Below are 20,599 nucleotides of genomic sequence, written 5' to 3' on the forward strand. Positions count from 1 at the left end.
TCGGTAGATACGGTGAAACTCTCTCCGATATATAGATAGGACCACTATGGTAGAGGGACGGTGTTAGGTTCTTCATTCAAAATGAATTAACACACATGCACACAGGCAGACAGGATGAAACCTCACTGATATCTAGTCCAAATATAAGTTAGTCTGATTTAAAAAAAGAATAAGATTTTACGAGTTCAACGTTAAGAATTTGACTGAAATCGGATGAAAAATTAAAAATGTTATGTAATTTTCAAGTTTTGATAATTTCTCCAAAACAGTTCTTGTACAGTAGGTATGAATATGCAATTGAGTGAACTGACCATGTTGTACCCTCACAATTTTCCATTGAACGTGTACCCCCCCCCCCCCAAAAAAAAAAAAATGAACAAAAGTTAATGTTTCTGTCATTGAAGTCTGAAACATGACGTTACTCATTGTTGAATAGCTTCAGAGTAGTGATCAGTTAGAGGTATGAGGATTTGAGCTTCGGGCATACTGATTGCGTTTGAATGAAAATCTACAAATTTCAAAATTTAATGTACAAAATATATGATAGGTTGTAAGAGCATAATATGGTCATTTTGCCATTTGCATATTTATATTGATTGTTGATGAACTGCCCCCACCCCCCCCCCCCCAAAAAAAAGCGAAAGTTCTAAATGTCATAACCTCCTTATTTTTCATCCGATTTTGATCTAATCTACACCGTTGAACTCGTAATATTTTACTCTTTCTTATCAGACTAAATGATACTTGGTCTGGATTTCCCCTTTAAAACTTCAACGGTATTTCATTGGTACCTTCCTCGGATCGTTACAGTTACCTTTATTGTAATCTAATTTATGTAAGTGGCATTTTCATTTGCATATCCTTCAGAGACACCTTTCATGGTTCATAGAATTTGGAGATACTCAGATACCGTAATAAAATTACCAATATCAAAACGTTTCAAGATATACAACGACCCTTTTTCCATCCCTTCCCTTCATTGTTTGTTCTTTTTGTATAGAGAAGTGTAGGATTTTTGCGGTCTTTTCTCAAGTGTTGACTTCATTTTTTTTTATTCAAAAGAATCATCATGATCCAATGTACGCCTTTATACGTGCTCGTCGCAACGCTTTAAAATGTTGTTCAGTGTATTCTTTCTGTCATGTAAACATTTCAACTATATAATCACAAAACAGCTTATGTAAACATTGTTTTCTCAAGCTCATTATATGATAATAATGTTGTTTTTGTTTGTTTAGAATTGTTTAAGAGAAATTCGTCCTGCAGATTGAGGCCACTTGATTTCATTAAGATGTTCACAAAAAAATGGGTTTACGTAGTTAGTACTTATAAACGTTTGCTTGAAGATAAGTTGTCTCCAATATTGCATTTAGGTTGGCTAATTATTACGCTGTGAAATATTTCGATTATTATGAATGGAATATGTACAAAACAGCTTGATCAGTTTAAGAAAAAAAGAAAGTATTGTTTGTGTAAACTGTAAAAATGAGAAATTACTGATTTTCAAGTTTTTGAACACATCTGTAAAGACTCTGAACGAGCTGGTTAGACCGAGGATCTTCACCCAGAAGGTATGGAAGCATGGTGCTACTGAGGTAGGCGAATCCAACCTGATGCCCCGGGTCTGCACAGCCGTGTTGTCCGCCAGCTCCTGGGTGCCCAAACATTATCACTCCGTCCTACAAAAAGAAGAATAAATCAGGCTAGTCTACAAGAGAAATCAGTAAAACTCATTATAGGTATTACAAGCGCAGGTATTAATCCGATCCTGGATGTACGTTTAGAAATATATTTCATAATTATAATTATGAAATAATAGTTCTTACACGTATACATTATGTTCATTAAATTGCTATAGCTATCGGCATACATACAGTCTTTGTAACCAGAATGTTATTGTGTACACCATGGAAAACAAAGAGGCTACCCAAGGTGTTTGCCAATACCTCTCTTAATCAGGTTCCAGATTCAGTTGATATTCCTATATCCATGAACATAATAAACACTAAACTTCTTTTAAAAAACACTCATTTGTGATACCCGCACCTCCAAAGCACAATGTTTTAGCTTTATTCCCTGTATGTCAATCGAACGTGATTACAGAGAATATAATGAGTACCAAATAATACAAAAACATAATTATGACATTCTGTCAAGACCTTCTGAATACATGTGTTTTGTAATTCTTATCCCATTTCTCTATCTTATCAAATACCAGCGCTGAGGGCCTTGATACTGTATGTACAATGGCCATCTGAGACAGTTGTCCACCTGAAGGCTAACCTACATTATTAAAGCTGAAGTATGTCCCAACTTTGACGAACCAATGTATGGAAAAGCGTACAAACCAATGCAAACGATAGATATCAACGAAATATATAAGGCGTATATATTACTATTAATGGTCGACAAAATTTAGCCACTCTGGGGGACAATATAGGGAGCTTTAGATTTTAGACGCGCGGACGTTCAAAGAGAAAAAAACGTGGTCTGAGCGTGCGCAGTAGCGCAAGTTACTGCGCATGCACAGACCATGTTTTTTTTTTTCCTTTTTACTTCCGCGCGTGTAAAATGTAAAGCTCCCTATTATGTTCAAGCAAGAAACTAGCAAATAAGTAGCGTAAGTCATTATTTTGCTATACGATACGAACTGATTGACCACTCACAACAAACTTATCAATTTTGATCATCCCGCGACTGAAGGAAAGAGGAATGCCGAGAGTTCTGTCGACAGAAGGAGGTTCGAAATTCAGAAAATCGTTGATTCTCTCCTTCGACAGCAGAGTTTTGTTAGTAACTGGGTCTATGCCACCAGATGAAAGTATTCCATAGAGCTGAAAACAAAACGTCATGACATTGACATAATTATACACATCACTATGTGTTTAGATTCAACACGTTCAAAGCTTGTAATGGAGCAGATATGAGATTCATATACATTGTATAGTTGAGTCACTCGATCAAATCAATATCCACCTACTATAAGTCTGAGTTATACCTTGCGAGTGCAAGTGGAGAAGCTTAAGGTACACAATATTAGGTAAATCGTAGTAGAAGCATCAAAACTTGATAGACAGGTGGTGTTAATGAGACATAGAGGTTGGTTATGATTTTACATTTCCTGACATGATTTCGCGTTCAGTGCTAAATTATGTCTGCTTTTGATAGAACTTGCTCTCTCTATTCGCTCGTTGTATTTTTCTTTTTATTCGCTTTGGAGAATGTTTGTCAAATACAGGCATGACAGGGATTAGTATGAGACCCCGGCAATCCTGAATGAATATTGTGCGTTCTTTCCCGTTGTAATCAACATGAAGCATTCTTAAAAAGTGCAAACATTCCATCAAGACTAGTGATCATTTTAGCAGGGAATCTAGTGTATCGAAAATCAGCTTGCCAAATCACGGCAAAGCGCAAATAACACCATGCAAGCAGTAGATAACGATCGCAGATTTGGAATGCATCCTGAAGGCTTCACTTAACGAATCTCTTATAGGCATTATGTGTTTTTGACTACCATCTAATATAAATGATAATCATTATCATAATTAGCAGGAGGATATGGTTATCAATCCCCTTATCATTTTCATGCCAACATTATAGTGATAATGATTACAGTCATTAGTCGCCATCGTTACCTTTGCAAGACCAGCCGCAGACCCGATCCCATTTACTGACGGCAACTCGATGGCTCTGTAGGCGGGATCGTTAAAGACTCCCAACTGTCCAAAACAACACAAACATGTATTATGAAATCAGGTGGCAATGATGTACAGAAGAGTGTGTGTGGGTAGAAATGCACACTTTGTGGAATTATAGTTAGGCGCACCTCTCCAGAGTTGGTATTATATGCAAATTACTTTCTTCATACTTTAAAAGTTGACGGAAAGATTAATTTTCTTATTGTGGCCAAAGTGCAAGGCTAACGTGGAACACCTTCTATGTATATAAGTCAACAGAACAGTACATGTTTCACTGATTTGAGAAAGATATCAATTGGTATGTACACGTTGTATTCACATTGTACGCAACTGTTTTGAGTAATTGAGACCTTTGGTAGCACAATACCCTACTGCAAATGACACATTGTCCCACAGTGTGTTCAGAATGTTTTTCATATTGTCGGATGCGTGAAAACTCTCGAATTTAGTAGTGTGAAGATCATTTCACATTGTGGTCTCGTTTTTCACACTGTGTTCACATAGTAATGTTCTGTTTCACACTGTGACTTGATGATCCACAATGTATTCGCAATGTTAAAACGCTCGAATTTAACAATGTGAAGAGATTTCACACTGTGTCCACACAGTGTTCTCACACTGTGTTTCACATAGTGTTTCACGTTGTGGGACACCGTGTTCTTTCCAGCACGGCTATTCTGCACAAAAAGAGAGATTGACGGAAGAACAAGCTGTAAAAATACGAAGTTTCCTCAGGAGAGATGGGGCTGCCTAATATAAGTTTGTGATAGTAAACCACTCCTAGCCTTTGGTGTAATTGTGACATGAATGCCCAATTCAGATTTCTGAAATATAATTTTGTTTTTTCGTAACTTGCAATACGGTCTGTCATCAAGTTTTTGAGAACAGAAGAATGGAGTGAGAAAACTGACAAAAAAGAGTGATGTCTATACCTAACGATGGCAGACAGCGCTTGTAAACAAATCGCAAATCCTTGACCTTCCCTACTGAGAAGAACACTGTCCCACAGTGTGCTCACAGTGTGCTCACATAGTCGACTATGTCAAAACACTCGAATCTAACAGAGTGAAGATGATTTCACAGTGTTTTTTTTTCTCAGAGTGTTCACATAGTAACGCTTTGTTTCACACTTATTGATGACTCACATTGTGTTCAAACTGTTAATACGCTCGAATTTAACTGTGAAAAGAGATTTCACACTCTGTTCACACTGTGTTTCACACTGTGTATCTCACACTGTGGGACACTGTGTACTTTCCATTAGGGTTTGCAATAATTTAATATGTGTGTATGCTTGAATGTGTGTGTGTGTGTGTGTGTGTGTCTTCCGCAAATTTATAGGGATCGTACAGTTTCGGTTATGCTTGCATTCTACATTCTTCCCACTCACATCTTCCATTTCGTTTGCATTACTCATCATATTTCCAATGGCGTTCGAGTTTATCATATGAAGTATAGTTTGTCTTCCAGCCGAGGTCTGTATACTGTCCAGGAATTGTAAGAACATCGGGCGACGGTCGACGAGAAGACGGGCTACACGGTGGTTGCTTTTGAATGGAAGACCGATGTGGAAATCTATGCCTGCAAGAAAATAATAATTACGGGTACGGATACGGAGAGAGGGTGCGCGTGTGCTTGTGAAGGCATAATTATAGACATTGTACTTTTGAATGCCAGGAATTACAAAAACATATATAGGTCTAGATTAAAGTTTGATTAGTGAATGAATCCCGAGGACTTAGCTATAGGTATGAAACGCGATCGCATTTACGTACGTCTACTGCACAATGGGGAATTTGGCACAAATGGCAGCGGGAAATCACGAAAGACCTTTTTCATCTCAGAGATATAATGAGCTATAGGATAGCATTTTCTTATGATACATACAGCTGGCTACAAACACCATAAATCCCCCTTTCTTTTTCATTGCCTTTTTTTACTAGTCTTGCTTTCTTTTCTTTTTTGTATCATGCACGGCATACTGTTCTTCGCCCTCATTAATTTCCTCGGTTGCAGTTGCATTATTCCGATGATTCGTCATTCTCTAAATGAAACAAAGAAAATGTAAATCCGAAGGTTCGTTATTCAGAAAATTAAACGAGGTTCGTTATTCAGAAAATTAAACGAGGTTCGTTATTCCGAACGTTCGTTAATCTGAAAAGGAAACAGAAATAATGGCTAGAAATTCTGAGGGTTTGTTAGTAGGCACTTTTTTTTTAGAGTTAGGATTGACGAACTTTATTTCATTTTCGCAATAGCGAACCTTCAGAATAACGAACCTTATTTCAAAATCGACATTACCATTGATTACCGAAAGGTTCTGCTATCTCCTTTTTGAAAAACTGTCCCAGAGTTCGATGTTGAGGGTCAACTCGCCGCAAAAACTAATTGGCTAGTGGTCCAAATGTGAAACCATGGTAACCATGGGTGTAGCCATCATACTCCCATTGTGGCCCTGTTCTTGCCTTGAGTTCACCCGCCTTGGCAACGTCTTATAGGAAGTCCAGGCTCAAGCCAGGTGGTGCGGATACGGCAAGCCCCGCCTGAAGGATGGGTGAAACGACTTTAATCATACGTCATCACTAATTTCATACATGCCATTTTTTAAATTCATCCACGTAATTAAGTATCGGTTAAATCATTATAATGTGATACAGTAGAAAGATCAATGCGACCTACCTTATACAATCTAGTGCTCCGTTCCATGAATATGTTCATAAAGTTGCGCATGACTTTACGAACGAATGGAATATGAAGTACAAATATGTGTACACATTTCCCCCCTTACGTTTTGACAAAGTACAACTGTACACCTGCGTGTATGTGATAACGATTACACCTATAGTTCATCTCATTGGGGCAAAAATCACTCAAACTAAAAACATGTTTTAACATGTAGGAATAATCATTATCATCCGCAAATTTCAACTTTAGCTATTGAAAGTCACAATGATAAGGAAACTCACTTGGCTTGCCATATTCCTGCCGTTCGTAAATTTGTGCGTAACTTTAAAGACATTTCTATGAAACGCAGGGCCTAGCTGGCCTCTTATTTTCAATTGAGAGTAATGACGGAATGCCGAATTTGTTTACGGCGTTGTCACGACGTTATCCGTTCTTACTGTGAGAAAGATTCATCAAATTTCGGATTTTTCACGGAATTGCTCCAAGTGCTTGCCCTTCAAACATGAGGAATGTGCTGTGGTGACTATTGATACTGTCTGTGATCAATTTGTGGACATGATGAGATCAGGAAATAGGACAGCAGGACAGAGAAAACGGGCAGAGGTAGCTCATCAAAAAATGTCGGCAGGTACGAGCCTCTAGCGTCCGACGATGGGGAACCCTCCGGCTGCCGAGACGAGGATGAAGAGGGTACCAAATTGGGTGCTCAATCTACCATGGAAACGGACAAGGGTGCAAGCAACACAATAATAGATGATGCGACTCCGGAATGCGCGTCATTCAAGTTCGACGAGAGTCACACAGTGAAACTCAAAGACCAGATAAAAGAAGTGATTTGTGCCGAGCCAATCCTTCAAACAGAGTGTGGTGAGGTGCCATTGGACCTAAGAAGGAAAATGTTGAGTTCGAAATTTTTAGCAAAGTTAAAAAGCTACCCAGTAAATCACCCAATCAGGGAACCCATACTTCCTTGCTGGCAATACGAACTTTTAGATTTCAAAGACGAATCTCCTTTTATCAAAAGAGTCCTTCATCTCACTCGGGAAACTGAAAGCCGCATGTCAACCCATGCAAATGTACCACCCTGGCTCATGCCTCCCCCATTAGTATCCACCGAACTCCACGACGAAATAGAAAAGAAACACACCCCCACCGCAGCCATAACGAACCTAACGCTCAACATTATTCACGAAAAATGGAACAAATACACCCACATCTATACAGATGGATCAAAAGACCAACACCAGAACACCAGCGCAGCAGTACACATACCAAAGCACGAAGTAAAAATCGCTCATAAACTTTCACCAATTTCAATATTCCGAGCTGAACAATTAGCTATAATATTAGCATTAGTTTGGATTGAAGAGAACAAAATAACCGACTCAGTTATTTTTTGTGATTCTTTGAGCGTTTTGTGTGACTTGAAAGATTCAAATACATCCCCTTTTACCATTGAGATTAGACAGAAATTATACGCATTAACAAAACAACAAATCAAAGTCAATTTTGAATGGATCCCCTCCCACTGTGACATCAGAGGGAATGACAAAGTCGACACGTTAGCAAAAAACGCGCTGAAAAACACTCAGGAAACGGAAGTCTGTAGCAGCATAAGTGAGACGAATATTATTATATTCAATCATTATATGAAACAGTGGCAATTACAATGGGAAAACTCGGAAAGAGGTCGATTTTTATTCCACATACAACCAAACATGACGCAAACATGTAAAAGCAATCTGTATTGCAGACGTGATGAGAACATTCTTCACAGATTAAGAGTAGGAAGCTGTTTACTGAATGAAACATTGTTTAAATTAGGAAAACATATTGATGGTAAATGTTCTCAGTGCGGTACATTAGAAACGGTGCAACATTTCCTCTTAGAATGTCCGGGTTATAAAGAATACAGAAATCAGTTGCAAAGTTATCTAGGAGTAAGTAATCTTACTATAGGTAATATATTGAATCATCCTCAACAAAAATATATCATATGTTTTGTTAGATGCACTGGTAAATATTGGATATTATAGTTTGTATTGATATGTTAACACTAGTTGATTATGGAATAGCATACATAATGATAAAAGTGCCCGGTGTGTATGCCTCAAAACCAAAATCTGTTTCAGGTTGACAGCAATTTGTTTTAATTAACCACAAAAATAAAGTTATTTATGCTAATACAAAGAAATAAAATATTTGCCGGGAGCTGTTGCGCAGCAAGGACACAGAATAAAGAGCGCCATCAAACGACTTCAACCAGCAGTGACGACGTGACACACACGAACCAGGACTCGACAAGCCAACCCACACACCCACCACCCCCAGCCTCAGCCCAGTCAGTTAGCCACTGTACAAGTACAGCTGCAAACGCACCGTACAGAGTGGCGTAAATAGTCAAGTCTGACTGAAAAACGCCAATAAACTCAACAACAACAACAACAACGAGCCAATCCTTTCAACGTTGGTTGACCTCCTCGCAGCGGCTCTGATAGACCGGGTATCTCAAAGTGTGTATGCGGCAGTCAACCTGGACGTCGAGAAAAAGCAACAAGAAGTGAATGAACTTGAGAAAAAAGTCAAACAACTGGAGAAAAAGCTCTCTGACAGCGGAAACCACCAGGAGGAACAAGAGCAGTACTCCAGGCGAAACTGCCTTCGAATATACGGCGTGCCGGAGAAGAAGGACGAAATCAGCGAGGACGTTGTGCTCGATCTTCTCAACTCCAAACTCGACCTCGGTTTCAACGTGGGGGAAGGCGACCTGGACAGAACACACCGGATTCAACCGAAAAGACCTCAGACAGGAAGAGCTGATCAACCACGGCCACTGATTGTCAAGTTTGCGCGGTACAATGTTCGTCAAAAAGTCTATGCCGCCAGAATGAAGCTGAAGAGAACCCCGATATACATTCGCGAAGACCTGACATCATCTAGGCAAGAACTCGTGCGTGAGGCTCTGAGATGCGACTCGATCACCAAGGTGTGGACCAATGACGGCAGAATTCGTGCACTGACAAGGGATAGCAAGATAGTGAACATTCGACATCGGGCAGATCTTGAAAAGTTGTGAGGTATCAGAACACTTGTGCATATCATTTTCGTATATTGTTATATAGATGGCTGTTAAATTTCCGTGTTTATCATGTGACAAGTCAGTCAGGTCTAACCAGAAAGGTATACTTTGTGTCTCTTGTTTAAAATGGGCACACTTTCGCTGCTCAGGAGCTTCTCATGAACTTTTCAATTCTGATGTAGATTGGATGGGCAATGCATTTTTAATGAATGAACTGCCTCAAAACATAGATAAGTTGAATGATAATGACGATGAACATGTAAGTATCAGTCAGGAAAGTTTTGATAAACTGTCTCCAGATACATATATCAGTCATCAAAAACCTGAAGTTATATTTCAGCACGTAAACTCGCATCCTGGTTTTAATATTGCACATTTGAATGTATGCTCTCTTTTGAAAAATTTTGATGAAATAGCACATGTAGTGAAAACAAATAAAATTCATGTTTTGTGTCTTTCTGAAACAAGATTAGACCAATCTATTACTGATAATGAAATTTTTATTGAAGGATATGCAAGCATTAGAATGGGCAGAAACAGAAATGGTGGAGGTATTTTGATATATATTCACGAGTCTGTAATATACAAAAAGAGACAGGATATATCTGATGATAAACTGGAGTTATTGTGTATCGAAATTTGTCTACCAAAACAACAGCCATTTCTTGTGCTTTACTACTATAGACCCCCAGATTCTTATATCGATATGTTTGATAAAATAGAAAATCTCTTAGAGAACATTGAAACCCAGAGCATTGATTATGTTTTTTGGGGTGACGTGAATTGTGATCTTAGCAAAGTGCCATCAGCACATCACACCAAACGTTTATTGCAAATAGCGGAAGAACATGAGCTGAAACAATTCGTTGGATTGCCAACTCGGATTACATCTAAAACCTCAACTCTAATTGATGTTCTGTTTTCCTCAAATCATGAGAAAATGTCGTTTTGTGATGTAATACCCCTGAGTTTAAGCGATCACTTTATGGTCATGGCTACTTGGGGTAATACCAAACCACCGCCAGGTAACCATAGATATGTAGTCAGCCGAAGTGTTAAGAAGTTATGTGAAGACGAATTCATTGAAGACTTACAGCAGGTGTCTTGGAGTGACATGCTTGCGGAAAGTGATGTAGAAAAAGCATATGAATTATGGGTCTCTAAATTCAATTCCATTCTCGACAAACATGTTCCACTTCGGAAAAGGCGAGTCAAACAGAAAGAGACACCATGGATGAATAATGATGTATTAAGTAAGATTCGAGAAAGGGACCAGATGAAAAAGCAAGCTAAAAAGTCTGGATCTGAGCTTCACTGGGACATGTATAAAAACTACGAAATAGAGTTACATCCATGATAAGAACGGCCAAACGATTATACGTGTCTAAAATGATCGGAGACAACAGGGGTAATCCCTCCGCTATGTGGAAATCTTTGCGTTGTGTTTTGCCGAACAAAAAGTAGAATACTTCTATTAATAAGTTGGCTGTCTCAGGTAAAGATGTCAGTGGATATAGAAATATTGCAACTCATTTGAATGACCATTTCACAAGTATTGCAAACAAACGTAAAGAAACACAACTGTTTGGTAATAACATGGAACAATTTATGGAAAAAGCATCGTCTGTGTTTACTTTTCAGGAGATCTCAGAACAAGACATTCTAAAGCATGTCAATACACTACCTTTGAACAAGGCAACTGGTCTTGATCATATTCCTGCAAGCATACTTAAGATATCAGTAAGTCATATGTTACGGCCTTTAGCACATTTGATCAATTTATCTCTGGTGAAAGGTGTAGTACCAAGCGCATGGAAATTAGCACGTATCACGCCACTTTATAAAGATGGTGACCCAACCAATGTAACCAATTACAGGCCAATTTCTGTTTTACCTGTGCTTTCTAAGGTATTGGAAAAAATAGTGTTTCAGCAGGTCACTGCGTATCTAACGGAAAATCGTCTTTTATGTTCACAACAACACGGTTTTCGACCAAAACGTTCCACTTCGACTGCTGTAATCAATGTCATTGAAGACCTTGTGTGTGCCATAGACAAAGGTTATGCTGTTGGTTTAATCTCATTGGATCTTGAAAAAGCGTTTGATCTAATTTCGCATGACATTCTATTAAAGAAATTAGTTTACTATGGTTTTGATGAGAATGTGACCAGATGGTTTAGACATTACCTTAGTCAAAGGAGACAGATAACTGTGGTCAATGGAAATGAATCATCCTGTTCTTTTGTGCAATGTGGTGTACCGCAAGGCAGTATATTGGGTCCCCTCTTATTTACATTGTTCTTAAACGATCTCGCAAAAGCTGTTGAAAAGTATCGCCTGTCTTTGTATGCGGATGACACCTGTGTGTATTTTGCATCCAACCCCCCCCCCCCCCAAGAATTACAACACGTTTTGAACAATGATCTTTCGCTGATGGCTAACTGGTTTTCACATAACCATATGATATTAAATGTACAGAAATGTAATTACATGATCTTAGGATCTAAAGCAAAATTAAGACCCTTTACCAACTTTAATGTTTGTATTGGTAATACAGAACTCGAAAGAGTTTATCAATGTAAATACCTCGGTGTTATTATTGATTGTAATCTAACCTGGTCTCAGCAAATTGAAAGTGTAAGAGTTAAGGCCATACGAAATCTTTATTTACTCAGAAGGGCAAGGGGTTTTATTGACAAAGCAACAGCTCTTACGCTGTACCACACTTTAATCCAAAGTCACTGTGACTACTGTTGTACTCTGTGGAGGAATGGTAATTCAGTGCACTTAAGGCGATTGCAGAAAATACAAAACAGGGCGCTGAGAATCGTGTCGCAAGTTGATAATCGTTTTAACCGCCAAACATTATATAGTACACTTAAAGTTGACTGTTTAATTGATCGTTGGAAAAAGCAAGCATTGATTTTCATCTTCAAACTGCTGAATAATTTTCTACCAGAAAGTTTATGTGAACGTCTCGAGAAAAGAGTAAGCCAATACAATCTACGTAATCATGAAAATATTCTTAACCTCCCTAAGCCCAAATCAACTATTCTTAAAAATAGCACTTTATATTCGGCATCGAGATTATTCAATACATTACCAACAGAAACAAGATCTTTAACTTCAATTACTGCATTATTTTCAAGAGCAATTCGTCGGCTGAGAATGATAAGGGCGTTAAGTTGCCACTAAACCCATAGTGTTCACGACCACTTAACGCCCTTCTCATTCTCAACAGACGAATTTCGCACATCTCCTTTGCTAATCATTCTACCTGATTATATCGAATTTATCAAAGTACTCAATGCTTTTGTAATTACTATCTCCCAATAACTTGTCACATGTTTGATTTTTCCTTTTTTGTGTGTGTCTGTACTTACACAATGTATACTCTGTGACTTTTTTTTTCTCTTTCATTTTTTTTTTTCTGGCGTTCGTTTGTAATGATTATTTTGTGTTTTTTATGTGAATTCTTCTCATTGTATGATTTCTATGTTTTGTTATCATTTCACGGCCTTGCTGAAAAACAGCTTATAGCTGATAGCAGGCTTTTTACCGTGGTTAAATAAATAAATTCAATTCAATTCAATTCAATTCTATTACATTTGTGATTGAGTGTTTCAAAAATATAATTTTGCTGTTCTATTAAACTTACAAAAAATTAATGTTCATTATTGTTTATCAGTTTGAATCGTATATCATGCATATAAAAACAGGAAATATAGGAAACTTGATTGTTTCCTGAAACTACGGATTTGGACACTAGTCTGCCCGGCGGAGACGTGCCCACATACGAAAAATTCTTTTTCTCGCTCCTTTAATTTTTTGGTTGTTCGGATTTTAGTTTATTTGTTTGCTTGCTTGCTTACTTGTATCAGGAAACGGGATACTTAGGCAAGACAATTAAGTTAAGTGCACTGGAAGTGTTTTCTTAAGTTTAGTGTCAAGATACATTACATCTTTTGTCCGGCGTGAAGGAACTTTAGTACAAGAAAAAGACCGCTGACCCTCACCCCTAATAAAATAAATATAGCATAAAATCAAAATACACTAAAACATGCTACTCTATCATCTTACACACATAACGGGAGTTAAATCTTTCAGCGGGTTAGAAGTAAATATCTATGATAATAAGGTAACTTCTACATGGGTATGTGACATCGATTCTAGACACTAGATTTTGAATTTAAGACCATTCAACAAATAGTCTCAGAAGAATAAGCACAATAATTGATGATAACGATAGTGTCACTTTACAAGATTGTCCATTGATCTTGCAAAAAACAAACAAACAAACAAACAAACAAACAAATAAACCTTACCTAAGAAACCTGTTTCTCCTGGTATAAAAGTTAAAAAGAAAGCGGTTTTCCTTGCTGAATAACTTCAAAGATCAATCAAATATAATATGATTTAAAACTGGGTCCTAATAACGTGTGAACAAAAAACTGGATGTTTTTAAAATTTTGTTTACAAACCATAATATACAAGTTTTGAGGTGATCTTGAAAAAAATTAACCCACTAATTTGCATATTAATAATTATGGACTGTTGAAGAGATTGTTTTAGGAAATTTATAAATCTTAATAACTTCATAACTTCTCTAATTTTCATCCGATTGTAATAAAATTCCCACTGTTATGTTTATAAAATATTACTCCTTAAACGACTAACTGTTAAGTGGTAGGAAATTTCTGTCACGTATTTTGCATCAGGCCCTTCAGGCACACACACAAACACACGCACACACGCACACACACACACACATACACACGCACACACACACACACACGCACACACACACACACAAAGTTTAATTACCTTATGCTTCATCATACGGTAATCTTCTCTCTGCCATTCTGTGCGAATTCCGGCCAATAGAGGGCGACTGGTTTGTTGTAGTCCAGCAAACCTCGATCTACAAGCATGGCAATGCACACTTGACGTAACTCCTACGTCGAGAGAAAGAATGATAAATATTATGTACAACAAGGGAAATGTGGATCTAAGAAACAGTGTCTTTGACTGATTAATGAGATGGGTCATATCCAGTGATTAAATGAATGCAAACCGATCAAACTGTTCAAATACTGCACCCGGTCCACGTGGAGATGTAAACAAAACATCATAAGAAACAGGGGGTATTTTCTTTATGCAGTAAAGACAACGAGCAAGAGTCTCAGGCGCAAAAGAGGGATGAGGGGATGGTGGGCTCTGGGGCTTCATAAAACCTGAAAAAGAAGCAACAAAAACCAACTGGAACCCACCGTTCTCCCGGGCCCCGGACCCCATGAGGGAGACGAGGCCGGGGTGGATATGAGTAAAGAGGTGTTGTCCTTTTACCCCACCGAACAAGTGCAATAAGACTTTCCTTCTCTGTCCCCCACTCCCTCTACAATTTTTGGAATATAACTCCAGGCATGCCTCTTCACTCCCAGCAGGGGGCAGCAGGGTTACACGCCCCCCCCCCCCACCTCAATTTCAAGAATTGGCCTTTGTGTGAGAACGACACTGCTCACTATTTGAATTAGAATTAGAACGCTAGTTTGGCATGACATGATTGCACACAGTTCATGGGGAGAATTTTTTCTTCTCTCCTGAAATTTCCTGCAGCTTTTCTTCCTACGAAAGAAAGAACGAAACAAAAAGGTCATTTGTATCGTTTGACGTCACCGTTGTCATGGTTGTGTTGGTGAAGATCAGCTCAGTATTCCCGATCAAGATCCTTTCGATTTCCAAATTCTTTTACATGCTTTATAAAGACATGTTTACCACAATCATCATGCATGAAACTGTAGGGCCTGTATACAGTGCGGCTATTTTGATTCTACATTAATATTATCAATTGAAAACCATACAATCAATAATGTTTTTGTGACCATTTCAACTATACAAAAAAGAATGGAATTCACCTTTTTTTGATGAGAAGAAAATGGAGATAGTGTCTTGCAGCCATTTCCGCTTGCTCTCATAATCCGCGAATCTACTGCAAATGTCGACGACTTTCTTCCCCCGATGATAGGCTGCAAATGCCGCTTCTCCTGTACAGGGGTCTCGACCACTCTCAAAGTTTGCTCTGTATCAAAGATAGAACAAGTAATTCATTTGAAGATAATACAGTATTTGAATTATAGCTGAACTGTACGGTATGATCCCCAACTTTCTGTTAACTATTCATTCACATACTTCATGCCATACTTTCAATGCCATTTTCTTGCGTTGATGCGCTTTTAGGGATTTCTTCTCCTGTAACTACATGCATACTGATCCCTTGTTACTTTCCTTGGGTGAAGCTGCTAAAATCGATGCTAAGTGGCCGTGTTGTCATCTTCATTCGAGTGTACTCGGGATCAGGATGAAAAGAGTCGATTTAGTCCGTTATCCCAAACAGAGTTTCAGCTCATTTAGAACCAATTCTAACTATTTAGAGCCATCTAATTGATATGTCTTTAAATATAGTTCCAGATCAAGATAGGTCTGAAAACATGCTAGTACTTGAAAGAAGTTGGCAGAAATATCTTTAATGTGTTTTTTCTTCAATCTCTTTCTATGAGATGTCTATGCCCTGTAACATAAACAACACAATATATGACAAAACGTGACATGTGAACTCCGATACTATTTTAACCGAACTCCCCTTAGTTTTCGTATCTTTGCTTGTAGAGAAATCAGTTTTTGTGCTACCATGCAAGATTATAATATTTACGAGGAGAATAGATACTAACGTGAAAGGCGTTCAAGAATGAGTGGTTGCGAGAGCAGGAAGTTCTACGGGTTGAGCGTTGTTTCCCCTCCGAGTCGGATTACAGTTTTCACAGGCAGGCAGCAATGTTTATACTGTGACATATGTCTCTGTCATGGCCTCAATATGATTATCTCTCTCATCTCTCAACATAAAAAACTGCATCACTAGTTGCAGGACCCCTATTTCTGAATGACAACTCAACACCCTTTGACTGTGTATGTATAATGATGGCATATCTAATCAGGTCTTAAATTTCAGTTTCTGTGTCTTATTTCACATGCATGAAACTGTAACTCTTCCTAAATGAGATCTACGTTACCATTTTTCTTTTAAATCATTCTGCCCCACTTGGATGTTTAATAGACCAGTTACAGTGATTTAACAAACAATCGGAACAAATGCTGCTGTAATGCTAAAAAAACCGTGAAAGTTGCTCAGTTATTTTATAATAATTAATGGTGTCACTGTAAGTTATCGGCTATTTACTAAGTAGTCTATCATGCAACACAATGTGGAAACATTTTTCTACCAAAGACATGTACATGCCTTCTATAAGCAACACTGTTTAATGTTAATGTTTTTTTTTCTGACTCTTTAGTTCATCACACTGTACTTTTTTATTATGCAGTGCATGCAAACCAGCACTTTTATGTTCATCGAACATGCACTCTTTCAACAAGTAACATACTGAAACCAAAATTTCAAAAGTTTATTTTTCGGTCTATTTCTCTCTTTTATTATGCGAGAGCACTCCTTTGTCCACCACGGGACTGGCTTTCGCCAAAACTTTCTTTTTTGTTTCACTCCTACTGTCCTATCAAGTATGATTCTAAGATTCTTGAGAAAAGATTCATAAAGATCTATAACACTCATACCATCTTCGGAGATATCATTATGGTTTTCACACTCCATCTTAAACATGCTATACCAATTCATATTTTTCATATTGCATGTGATATTTTAATCAAATTCCTTATGTCTAAAATCATCTCCCATATGTAACTCTCAGTGAGTACAGGGAAATGATTGCTACCAAATCTGTCTGTAGTGTCTGATCGGTGGTAGTATGGCTTCCAGACCCTCTACTCGTTCTATTTTTCTCTTCAGGATATTGACCCCCTCAACGTCGAAAACTGGTATAGTTTAAGGTGGTTTTGTCCCGTGCCTTTGACTTAGGCAAAGGCAGCGACTTCCGTCGCAGAGTCCAGTTGGCAAAGGGTCTGGAAACCGGACTACTGAGTAGATCGGTGGTAGAAGCTCGCAAGGAGGAAGTAAAGCAGGCTCGTTTTCACAGATGATCTATTCTACAGCCAAGTAGGGAGTGGCTGTGTTGTTTGTAAGCTGTACAAAATATTACGTTTTACTGTTTGCACTTGGGAGAGAGTTCCTACTGGCCGAACAACTATCTTCTAACTTGGAAACTGCATGATCGCAAGTCACATGAAGGTAGTTGGATACCACGTAGGAGATTTATGTCATGACGGTCATCTAGTTTTCTGCACCTACTGGGAAAAGATTACGGGTGAAAGTGCATGGTAATGTGTATCAGTTTTTTTCCCCACTTTGATATGCATGCGTACATTCCTCTGCGTCATTCTTTATAATGTGACATATGTCTTTGTCATGGCCTCAATAGGATTATCTCTCTCAACATAAAAAACTGCGTCACTAGTTGCAGGACCCACATTTCTGTTTGACAACTCAACACCCTTAAACTGTGTCCCTTACAAAAAAATAACCATGAAATTTATGGTATTACCATGGTAAAACCTCAATTGCCATAGTTCAACCATGGTATCAGTGGTATTACTACGAGTACCACAGAAAAAGCATGGTGATGCATGGTGATACCACAGAAAAACCATGGTAAACTATCATTAAAATGGCACGACCATGGTACTGATACGTATACCATCGAATAACCGTGAAGTCTATGGTATTTCCATGGTCTTATACCACAGGCGCCACAAAATAACCATGGTAATAATTTGTTATAATTTTTATACCATAGCACTACCATGGTATTACTACCATTACCATGGAAAAACCATGCCATCTACTGTATTTGCCTGGTATAACTACAGGTACAATAAAATAACTATACGTATGGTGATGCCATGTTATGGCCATCATACCATGGCATTACCACGGTATTACCACTTGTACCATGAAATAACCATGGTATCTAGGGCATTTCCTCAGTATCGCTGCAGGTATCATAAATTAGCCGTTGATATACCATGTATGATAACCATCATACCATAGCACGGTTCTGGCACTACTAGCTCATTTAGAACCAATTCTAACTATTTAGAGCCATCTAATTGATATGTCTTTAAATATAGTTCCAGATCAAGATAGGTCTGAAAACATGCTAGTACTTGAAAGAAGTTGGCAGAAATATCTTTAATGTGTTTTTTGTTTCAATCTCTTTCTATGAGATGTCTATGCCCTGTAACATAAACAACACAATATATGACAAAACGTGACATGTGAACTCCGATACTATTTTAACCGAACTCCCCTTAGTTTTCGTATCTTTGCTTGTAGAGAAATCAGTTTTTGTGCTACCATAGATTATAATATTTACGAGGAGAATAGATACTAACGTGAAAGGCGTTCAAGAATGAGTGGTTGCGAGAGCAGGAAGTTCTACGGGTTGAGCGTTGTTTCCCCTCCGAGTCGGATTACAGTTTTCACAGGCAGGCAGCAATGTTTATACTGTGACATATGTCTCTGTCATGGCCTCAATATGATTATCTCTCTCATCTCTCAACATAAAAAACTGCATCACTAGTTGCAGGACCCCTATTTCTGAATGACAACTCAACACCCTTTGACTGTGTATGTATAATGATGGCATATCTAATCAGGTCTTAAATTTCAGTTTCTGTGTCTTATTTCACATGCATGAAACTGTAACTCTTCCTAAATGAGATCTACGTTACCATTTTTCTTTTAAATCATTCTGCCCCACTTGGATGTTTAATAGACCAGTTACAGTGATTTAACAAACAATCGGAACAAATGCTGCTGTAATGCTAAAAAAACCGTGAAAGTTGCTCAGTTATTTTATAATTATTAATGGTGTCACTGTAAGTTATCATTCTATTTACTAAGTAGTCTATCATGCAACACAATGTGGAAACATTTTTCTACCAAAGACATGTACATGCCTTCTATAAGCAACACTGTTTAATGTTAATGTTTTTTTTTCTGACTCTTTAGTTCATCACACTGTACTTTTTTATTATGCAGTGCATGCAAACCAGCACTTTTATGTTCATCGAACATGCACTCTTTCAACAAGTAACATACTGAAACCAAAATTTCAAAAGTTTATTTTTCGGTCTATTTCTCTCTTTTATTATGCGAGAGCACTCCTTTGTCCACCACGGGACTGGCTTTCGCCAAAACTTTCTTTTTTGTTTCACTCCTACTGTCCTATCAAGTATGATTCTAAGATTCTTGAGAAAAGATTCATAAAGATCTATAACACTCATACCATCTTCGGAGATATCATTATGGTTTTCACACTCCATCTTAAACATGCTATACCAATTCATATTTTTCATATTGCATGTGATATTTTAATCAAATTCCTTATGTCTAAAATCATCTCCCATATGTAACTCTCAGTGAGTACAGGGAAATGATTGCTACCAAATCTGTCTGTAGTGTCTGATCGGTGGTAGTATGGCTTCCAGACCCTCTACTCGTTCTATTTTTCTCTTCAGGATATTGACCCCCTCAACGTCGAAAACTGGTATAGTTTAAGGTGGTTTTGTCCCGTGCCTTTGACTTAGGCAAAGGCAGCGACTTCCGTCGCAGAGTCCAGTTGGCAAAGGGTCTGGAAACCGGACTACTGAGTAGATCGGTGGTAGAAGCTCGCAAGGAGGAAGTAAAGCAGGCTCGTTTTCACAGATGATCTATTATACAGCCAAGTAGGGAGTGGCTGTGTTGTTTGTAAGCTGTACAAAATATTACGTTTTACTGTTTGCACTTGGGAGAGAGTTCCTACTGGCCGAACAACTATTAGTACGGTCTGCTATGTCGAAATATTGGATCCCGTGAGATTTTCGTGCCAAAATTGATTTTTTTAGCTAACTTGGTCAATTTGGGGGTGCTAAATCCAAAAAACTTTGGTTCCATTTTTTTCGACCACGTCTTCAGCCGCCATTTTGAATTTCAAAATGGCCGCCATAGCAAACTGTATTTTGACCCAGATCTCATAATGTGCGCATCATGGAAGGTTCAAATTTGATGCAAAAAGCATGTTTATAACGTCAGACATTGTGATACACCATTTCCTGATATTGTAGATTGTTTTGATTCAATTTGAGGGCAGCCATCTTGAAATTCAAAATGGCCGCCATAGCTAAATGC

At 38.1% G+C, this 20,599-nt stretch overlaps 1 pseudogene; it reads right to left on the reverse strand.

Annotated features, from left to right (window-relative positions):
* Window positions 1-1,493: 1,493 nt before the first annotated feature.
* Window positions 1,494-20,599, reverse strand: part of LOC139708647 (beta-lactamase domain-containing protein 2-like) — a 31,398-nt pseudogene continuing 12,292 nt past the window's right edge.

Source organism: Diadema antillarum, unplaced genomic scaffold (genome assembly GCF_040938485.1).
Source record: "Diadema antillarum isolate AM-2024a unplaced genomic scaffold, OU_Dant_1.0 seq00001364_RagTag, whole genome shotgun sequence".
In the NCBI taxonomy this organism is placed as follows: Eukaryota; Metazoa; Echinodermata; class Echinoidea; order Diadematoida; family Diadematidae; genus Diadema; species Diadema antillarum.